The following is an 8,385-nucleotide window of genomic DNA, read 5'->3' as shown; positions in this document are numbered from 1 at the left end:
AAAAGGAAGCTCAAATATTCCACCAGGTCTCAGAGTTGGTTCCTATGGAAATCCGCCTCATTGAGAGAAGTCATGCTGCCAAGGAGTCATGCATCAAGTGCTCTACACACATAAAACCAGAACAGTAACCATATTCATGTTACCTATCCTGCTACACTCATCCTTCTAGCGACTAGTGACTGTTTTCTCTGATACAGCCTCCCCGAACCTCAACATTCATTTCCCAATTTTATCTCCCACTTGGTATATCAATGCTCAGGCCCTGGCAATAGCAACTCATGGGGCTCTACGCGCCCTTCCAATTTCTGGACTTTTTTTGAGATTGAGTCTCTAGTAGCAGATTTCCTCCATTCGGTTTCCTGGATCGGCAGCTTCTAGCAACGTTTGCCAGTAGCACAACTCCTCAGTGGCCACTACATGGACTTTTTTTTTTTTTTAATGCAAACTAAAAAAATCTTAAAACAGAACAAACTCAGCCAAAAGTAAAAACAGTGTTAGATGCCATGCATGTCCATTAAAGTAAGTGATACTTGAAACAGGAGAAAAAAGATTTTCCTACATGTGAGACTGCTTGAAATTTCAAAAACATTTCTCTCACCACAAATTTGGAAAAAAGAAAAAGAAATGAGCTCAAATATTTTCCTTTTGCAATAATAATTGCAAATAAAAATTCTAATAATAGTGATAACAGGTCAATAAAGATATTGAGAAAGGCGAAACTGTTTCAGCAATTGCCTTTTTCCTATCTAAAAAAACACGCCATTCAAATTTCAAACCATGAAATCACTTTCAAATGAGAAACAAAGCTGTCTTTATGAAAATGTTGAAAAGTCCCATTTCAGTAATTTTTTCCAGAATTCCTTCAAATCTCAGCATTCATCAAAGCCAGCCTTTCCCAGAGAAACTGGATAGACTTCACTAAAGTAGAAATCATGCAGTGAAACCAACTTTGTGACCAGCAGCAAAATTCTTTATCAAAAAGCTCTTTTTTCACATACAGATCAAGGAGTGAGCCCAGCCAGCTTAACGAAGCATGGTGCTTCGTTTCAAAATGGTTGCCTCCTCTGGTTATTTTTTTTATATGCCATAATGCACAGAGGGTTGAAACCCGACTTGCTTCCCAAACAGCATTCCCAGCCCCTTTTCTTCCCCATCCAGCCCAGGATGTGCAGTGACCGGAGAATAACATTTCTGTAGGCATCGCCACCTCGCTCACCAGGACCACGAGCACTTACCTCAGGACTCCCTAAAACACGTGCAGCTTTCTGCACCAGAGAAACCTTTAGCTTTCCGTCCTCAACCCTCACTTCTCCTGCCAGTCTAGTGAATTCACACCCTTGCGGTAGCGGTGCAGCCGTGGGCAGCGGGGAGGACACTCATGTCTCGGCCACACATCCTGGTGCCACCGCGCTACAGCCACAGCACTTCTCAGGGCCCGTGGCCACCCCTCCCCGCACTGATTTTTCAATTCTGCCATCTCAAAAAGGCTCATTCTGCTACACAACAAGTCCCCAGCCGTGGGGATGCCCCTGAGCCAATGAAGAAGCCAAGGCGCCTTCGCCTCCCAGCAGCACAAAAGCACCTGCTAGTCAGGACCCTCTGCTTAGACATGGAGGAGCTCTTTGAAGCCACCTCCTTACTGTTTGCCCCCGTACTGGCTGAGCATATAAACATTCCCCACTCTTATGTAGTACTGTTTTTTATATATAAGTAATTTGCACTTTGACTGGAGCTGGGACCTGCACACAAATCTGCTTTACCCCAAGGCTAGCAGTTATTCCAGCGTTTGTCCCTCTGACATGAGAAATAGTTTCCTTTACTCTGAAAAGGGTTGTTTCAAAGAATTGGCATTTTCCAAACAAAAGTCTATTAATAACGAAATTCATGCAGAGCTCTAATTATCCCCCCGGCCCCGTCTGAGGGAGAATCCTGGTACCCTCTGAAAATTGGGGGCTCGCGCAGCATCACGGACCACTTAGCCCTGGGACTTCAGAGGGGAAGTGCTGGGGAGGAGAAGAGAAATTTGGGGGACATGTTCAGTGGTTGAGTGCTGTTTTTCTGACCACCCTGGATAAATCAAATCCTCCACGACTGTATGATCCAAGCAGGACGGGTAAGTGTTATAAAAGCAGCTGGCTTCTATGTGCTGCACGCAGTGGGAAGAGGGAAGGACACAGGAGTTTCCCTTCTTAAATGTCCGGCCCTAGCTGAAGCCAGGCGAATTCAGCCTCTCGCCTTGAACAAAATTGCCTCGGGCAGGGCCAGGATCTGCCAGAAACCCGCTGCCCACGGCGCCTCATCACTCGCCTGTTCCGCACATACGGAGCCACGCGAGAGGTCAGGCGTGGGCTGTTATCGTTCGGAGCATCAGCCGGCTCTCCCACCAATTCTAAAGCATGTCACAGAGCCTTGGAGCTCAATTTCTAATGAGGATTATTATTATTATTACATCTACATATATATAAAAGCCCCAAATCCCCATAGGGTTTCTTCGGATCGTCCCAGAAAGAAAACATTTGCATTGTGTGGGCCCTGATTGGGAACACATGGCCCTGCCGCACCCCGCTTCGCTCCGCACGCTCTGGCACCAATTACAAGGGGAGCAGAGCCCAGTGCGGAGGTTTCTTTAATTCCTTGGTTTTGGAGACTCAGCAATCGAATTACCTGAAGAGGCCGGAGGTTCCCTCGGGTACAATCAGTCATGCAGCGCTTGCGTTAGGCTGGGGTGGGGAGACGTGGATAATATATACATGCTGGCAGCATGATGTAGCCACCCAACTGGGGAAAAAGGAATTTCTCTTAATTAATGGCATGATGTATGACACGTTAGCAACACAAACTCTTTAATAAACCCTGATGCCTTCTTTTACAATTCACCTAAGATGAAAGCACACTGGGTTACCTGTAGGATCTGGGTATTCAGAAATGCTGGCAGAGCAGCTTGTGGTGAGAGCGTTTTAATAGCTGCACATGGTGCTTTTGATTCTGCAGTCAATTTTAGACAAAGCTGCCTTGAAGCAAAGGAAGCGAGTTTCACTTTCAACCTCGCCCAAGGCTGCTACCCAGAGATGAAGCTATCAGTGAAGAAGAGTGAAAACTTAATTTAATTAAATATAACTCCCAATAGGACGAGCTTAGGAGGTTTGGTTCAGAGGATGATTATCTGAACCAATTGAGCTAAATTATTGGCTTTCCAAGTTCCTATTCAAGTTTTCATTTGGCATGGGACTGAGGCACAGCCTACATGCAAAGCTCAGATCCACTCGAATTTGCCTGAAGTATAAGGGTATTCAGATCTGGCTCATCTCAAAAACCATGTTTACAGTTACAGTGAATTTGGCCTTCTCCCACACAAAAGGTTATTTATTTAAAACTCTCATTTTGGTCACGTCTTTTCCATCTTACATTTCTTTTTTCATTTTTTAGGTCAAAAAGCAAGTAAATAGGTCAAGTACCCCATAATGAAGTACAGAGGAGATGTGGCTAGGACTTGGACTCCAGAGCTCTAAATTAAGCATATCAGCAAACGCTGTTATGAATTACTTTTTATCCTTACGCACTTCGATGGTCTTTGTCCTCCTGGATGACCAGGAACGGAAGGAAATGTCCCAGCTCCTGGCAACTGTGGAGATCTCTCTCTCAGACGAGACCTTGGAAGCACTAAAATGTCAGAAATAAAGAGATGGGGACAATGAAGACAAAATACAACGTACAAAGAAAATCTTAATCAGGGCACAGGGAGTTAATGTTCACAATTTCAGCTGTTTTTCCCCTACCACAGCCTCCCTTTGCCAGACTAAACAAGCTCAGCTTTGACCCAGCCTCTCAGTACCTGACCACCTTGATAGCCCTTCACTGAACCCTGTCCCGTTTCTCCGCATCTCCCTTGTGGACCAAAACATTGTATTGATATTGTATATGGACACTGTATTTGAGGGGAAGCCTCATCAGTGCTAAGGAAAAAGGGTAAGAACTTCCCTTGGTCTCTTGGCTATGCTCCTTCTTCTTTTCAGCAGACAAAACCACCAATGACTTCCTGTGGCCTTTGGAGCAAGCCCAGGACTCAGAGAAGGGAAATAGATCCCAGGTTGCACATATTACAGTAAGTTTCAAACTGTCCTAATCATGGACACAGTAACAAAAACATTTTAGCACTATTCTGTAATCAATTTATGACATCCCCCGTCCTTAAGCTTAAAAGAGGAAAAGAAAGCTTGTCATCCTGATGTTGAGACCAAGGTGTAGTCTAACACTGTACCGCCAAACTCCATGTCCTTGAGATCTGTACAGAGCCACCCTCCAGGGACCAAAACTCAGTCTAAGATGTTTCCTCTGTATTACACATCACAGTCACATCTCCTTTCTTCCATAGCTCCCCATAAGGGTGAGCAGGAACAAAAAACTCTCCACTAAGTACAAATTGCACTCCCTGAAAGACAAAGGAGAGAAGAGCCTTGTTCCAATCATGCTTCCTCCTCCTGTCGTTCTGGGATAATTTTTTTTTTTTTTTAAAGAACAATTTAGTGTGGCCAATAAAAGCCCAGCTAATTTTTAAATCAGCATGTAGCCAACTCAGCCACCCAGTAGCTCTGTCCTTGGGCAATATTATTGAAGCACACACAATCTATACTAAAGTGATCAGCTTCCCTCAGGCCTGCCAAGGGGATGCGTTAGGCGAGCCCAAAATATGACAGAAGGAAATTTATGTGCAACTTTTACACATAATATCTCATTATGACTCTCCCCAATCTTTCAATTTTAAAAATAAACGGCCTTTGTAATGATTTTACCAGGAGCATGTTGGAAGGGAGATTGAAAAAGAAAAAGGAAAGTGGCTTTGGCTACAGTTATTTCTTTTGCTCTTCTCCTCCTCTCAGGTTTTTCTTTAATTTTCCTGAAGATGTTTCCACTCAATTTAGGAAGAAATGGAATTTCCCCCCTGCCTGCCACCATTCTTTCTCTGTTTTGTCCGTGTTTTCAAAGAACGGAACGGCTGACTTAACGAAGCCTCTGTCAATAGCAAAAGCATTTTGACTGGTTAGTGAATAATGAAAGTCTCCACTTAACGCGCAGCCCAGCTTACCCAGGAGGCGAGCGCTTGGTCCCTTTCCAGGCCAGCAAATTGTCATCCATTGCACTCCACACACACACACATGCCTGAGTGCAGTGCCATGTAGCAATGAGAAATAAGAGAGTTCAGCTGAGACTAGAGTTAGTTGCTACTTTGTCATGAGGCACATTCACTTTGGACACTGAAGAGCTCGTTGCACAACCATGCAAGCTGATGCTTGCAGGATCTGTCCCAAAGTGGAATGGAAAAAGATGGAAAAAATGCATGCAAAAAAAAAGTAAAACAAAAAAACAAAAAAACCCCTCTGGTGATTGATCTGAAAATACCCACTTGCCAGAGCTGAACTGTGCAATGCAGTTTGATAAAAGATGGGTAATGTGGTACTTTGCCCTTCTCCACCAACACTAAAATTGTCACACAATTTTCTTATGTTTCATTGTGGGTATCAACAGGAATGAACTCATGTGCTATTCATACTCCACAGACCACAGCTAGCAAAGCCACAGGAGGAACGTATACCTGAGGCAAGAATCAGTTGTAAGCATTTTCGGGAACGACCTCCTCTTAGGGGGTAAAAACAACAAACAAAGCAAAACTCTCACAGCTTCTGCTGGTAGCAGAGCGGGTTGTTCTCAAAGTGGAAAGCCGAATCTCTGCCAATGTACGCTGACTGGTGGAAAAGAGCTTTCCCACTGTGGGCTGATGGGCAAACGACCATTATCAGGCAGAGAGAACTGGGGCAAATGTAAAAATATTCCAATTAGTACAAAAAAAGCTTTCTCTGCTACACAGCACTACGCCTCCCAGTTGTACTACACCGTATTTCCCTTGCATCCCAGAATCCCAGCACTCCTCCCTTTCTCAGGAGACAACAGCTTTTACGCATCTTCCCTTTTCCCTCATCCAAAGCCCAGGTACTAAGACAGCCTGACGGTTTTGACCATATTTGCTCTACTCGTTTATACACAGCTGCTTGCCCGTCTGTGCGAATTTGCATTGCTCTGTTTCCAGTTTTCATACTCTTGTGAAAACAGTAGTGAAAGTATGAGCACAGAAAATCTTTAAACAGCTTTTGGAGGGACTCCTTTTTCTCCTCATCAATCCCCACGCTCCACCAGTGAGTCCTGCACCAAAGTCCATCAATACCTGTTCCTAACGAGCCGGCAGGCTGATCCCTTTCCTCGGTGACTTCCGGCGGCATCTTTCCTCCAAGGACTGAGCTATAAATGGCTTGTGCAATTCCAGGGAAACCACAAGAAGTCTTGAAGCTGAATACTGAAGTAAATAAGTAGAATGTATATATATTTAGTAATGGCCATGAAAAAATAACATCAGAAAACATGGAGAATGGAAGAAAAATATACATCCTGGAAAGAAGACTGTATATTTTTATTATATTTATAACATATTAATTTGACATTTCAAGGGATCATTTCGTTTAAGCAGGACAATTTCATTGCATTCATTCTCTTCAAGAAAAACAGACCAAGGCTAAAGGGCTGGTCGTCAGTAACTCATCCCATACTAGCCTAGAACAAAATACCTGGAGGTGAAAACTGAACCGGGCTCTCTGCCCTGGCTGATTTTACAAATTAGTACAGTTATTTTGCTCATCCCACCAAGAACTGAAGAAAAATAGTATTTGACAGAAGGAGTCTCCTAATTAGGAGTGATCAAACAGAACATGCTGAATTTGGGAATATTTTAAGGAGATTTACGAGCTTATGTTGGCCAACAGTGAACGCTGTAGTAGCTTCACTTCATCACCCACACTCCAAATGCCACTATGACACTTTCGGGAAGGCACGGGTGCACCACCGCCGTTGCTATCAGTATGTGACATAAATCATCATCAGATGAGCGAAACTTGGGAGTGGCAGGCAGGCAGGCAATCATCGGTCTGGAGGTTGCCGTTTGTTTCTGTGGAGAGACCTAACGCAATCAGATGAACTCTCTGGGCCTCAGTTCCCCCCTCTGTAAAACAGGAACAAGCCATTATGCTAGTGGGAATTAGTTAATCCTCGCGTGCTGCCTTGAACATGGCATCCGCCATGGACACACAATACGAAAGAAAAGGCCTTTGGTCTGGGCTCCTTGGAGTATCCCAGGATCAGGCTTTACGTGGTACGTGTGGCAGCGAACCACCTGCACATCTGGCATCCAGGGTGGAATTTGCGATTTCACTGATTACAGTAAATATATGTTTGTGTTATACCATAATTGCTCATCCTTTAAACTAAACAGCACAATTAGTACATGACTGTTCTTCATCTACCTTAACATCCATCACTTAATGCTTTATATGAGAAATTCTTACCCCTTTGTTTGAACAGAGATAAAGCAGAACTGCCTCAAGTATTTTCAAGTTCACCACAACTCCAAGCACTCCTTGGCAATGCTACTGCCCTCACTGTGTAACATGGCACTGCTGTCTAAGGCTAGGAAAACCCTCTGGAAGTGAAGGTGCCTTGGTTCTGCTGCTGTTTTCTTTGAAAAAACAAAACCTTGGGCAAATCCCAAAGCCACATTCCCGTCTGCATAGTGGAGATGCTTTTCTGCTGGATACTTACATTGGGATCCATCACTGTAGAATCTGGGCATAACGTGGACGTGTTTTCTAGGTGAGGTATAAATGCATGAAGTACTGAAAGATCATTTATTTTCAAAAGCCAAGATTGACAAGGAGGCTCGGAATTGAAGAACATTAAAAAGGGCAAGAAGCTGGGAGAGAGGAAAGGAGTAAGCTGGGGGGCTATTTCAGTCTCTTTTTCTTATCTGCTCTTTCAGATGCTTCATGTCACAGGCCAGTGTCACCCAGTCGGTCCTGGCAGGCTGCGCATGGCAGGGAGGACCTGCGCTACCCACTCAGTCACAACACAGCATTACCTAGGGCAGCCAAAAGTTCAGTGACTGCTTGTGGTTTCAAATCCCAGAACCTATAAAGCACAAATACAGGTTCTAAATGCGAGGCTGTGACCTCTCCACTCACCAATAAAACATGCCCAAAGTCATAATAAACAAAACATTACAATTCAGGGTGGCAAGGCATAAACCAGTCATATGTATTTTCTTTCTGGCCACTTAAGCAAATCTTTGCCTTTACCAAAAACTACCTCAGTGAACTAAGTTAGCAAAACAATCCTGATTACAACATAGGTTAAAAAAAAAAAGTCAAATAAACTTAACCTAGGGTTTCTCATGGGATGTTTTATGTTCTTGTTGTTGCAAAGCAGCATATGGGCCAGAAAAAACATGGAAGGGACACAAGTGTGATAATATAATGATACCTTTTATTAGCTCAATGAAGAAAAAAA

The sequence above is a fragment of the Dromaius novaehollandiae genome, chromosome 16, assembly GCF_036370855.1.
Source record: "Dromaius novaehollandiae isolate bDroNov1 chromosome 16, bDroNov1.hap1, whole genome shotgun sequence".
Classification (NCBI taxonomy): Eukaryota; Metazoa; Chordata; class Aves; order Casuariiformes; family Dromaiidae; genus Dromaius; species Dromaius novaehollandiae.
Note: the sequence above shows the minus strand (reverse complement) of the source record.